Below are 1,253 nucleotides of genomic sequence, written 5' to 3'. Positions count from 1 at the left end.
AAGTCTGTAAACTTGTTAAGTCACTCTGTGGACTAAAAAAAGCACTCAAATAATGACATGTGAAGTTTAACCAAACTATGTTGGCAAATGAATTCAAGATCAATGAATGTGATAAATGTTTTTACATTAAAGACACTCTAAATCACAAGGTCATTATTTATTTTTATGTTGATGACATGTTGATCATCAAAAGAGACATTTCTGACATAAATGCAACTAAACATATGCTAGAAAGTAACTTCGATATGAAAGACATTGAAGTTACTGATGTGATTGAAAATGTACTTGATAATTTCAAGCATTTGAATTTCAATATAGTCAAGACTCCAATAAATGTGAGATTTGTACTTCAAAAAGAATGAAGGCAAAAGTGACTCACAATTGGTTTGTGCTTGAGTATTGAGAAGTATGATATATATCATGAAGTGTGTGCGATCAGATATAGCATATGCTATTAATAAACTAAGTCGGTTCACAAGTAATCTCAATCAAACTCATTGGATGACAATGAAAAGAGTTTTGGAGTATTTAAAACATACTTTAAAAACTATTGTTTTGCATTATAACTAATATTCAACAGTATTAGAAGAATATAGTGATGCAAATTGAATCACCATTACTACTAAAAAAATGTCAAAAAACGACGGCCAAAAGCGACGGACTGCGTCGCTTTTTTGGTCAAATTTGACGGAAAAGCGACGCAATCACTTCCGTCGCTTTTTAGCTCGTCGCTTTTTAAAAAGCGACGGACTGCATCGTTTTTCAAAAAGCGACGGACTGCGTCGCTAAGAAAGCGACAGACTGCATCGCTTTTAGAGACGGACTGCGTCTCTTTTAGCGACGGACTGAGTCACTTTTCGACTATTTTTTATTTGAATTTTTTTAGAAAAGCGACGGAGTCCGTCACTTTATTTTAATTTTCATTTTTTTTAATTTCTACAGAGCGACGCAGTCCGTCGCTTTTCTGGAAATTAATTTTTTGAAAATCCCAGAAAAGCGACGGATAAAAGGACACTGTCCGTCGCTTTTCTGGAAATTCTATTTTTAAAAACCCAAAAAAGCGACGGAAAAATCCACGCTGTCCGTCGCTTTTATGGAATTTTAAAAAAAAAAACCTAAAAAAGCGACGGAAAAAACCACGTTGTCCGTCGCTTTTCTGGGTTTTTAAAAAAATTAAAACTCAAAAAAGCGACGGACTAAACCACGCTGTCCGTCGCTTTTTCTGCAATATTTTTGCCAGTAGCAGTACTCAG

The sequence above is a fragment of the Solanum stenotomum genome, chromosome 2, assembly GCF_019186545.1.
Source record: "Solanum stenotomum isolate F172 chromosome 2, ASM1918654v1, whole genome shotgun sequence".
In the NCBI taxonomy this organism is placed as follows: domain Eukaryota; kingdom Viridiplantae; phylum Streptophyta; class Magnoliopsida; order Solanales; family Solanaceae; genus Solanum; species Solanum stenotomum.
Note: the sequence above shows the minus strand (reverse complement) of the source record.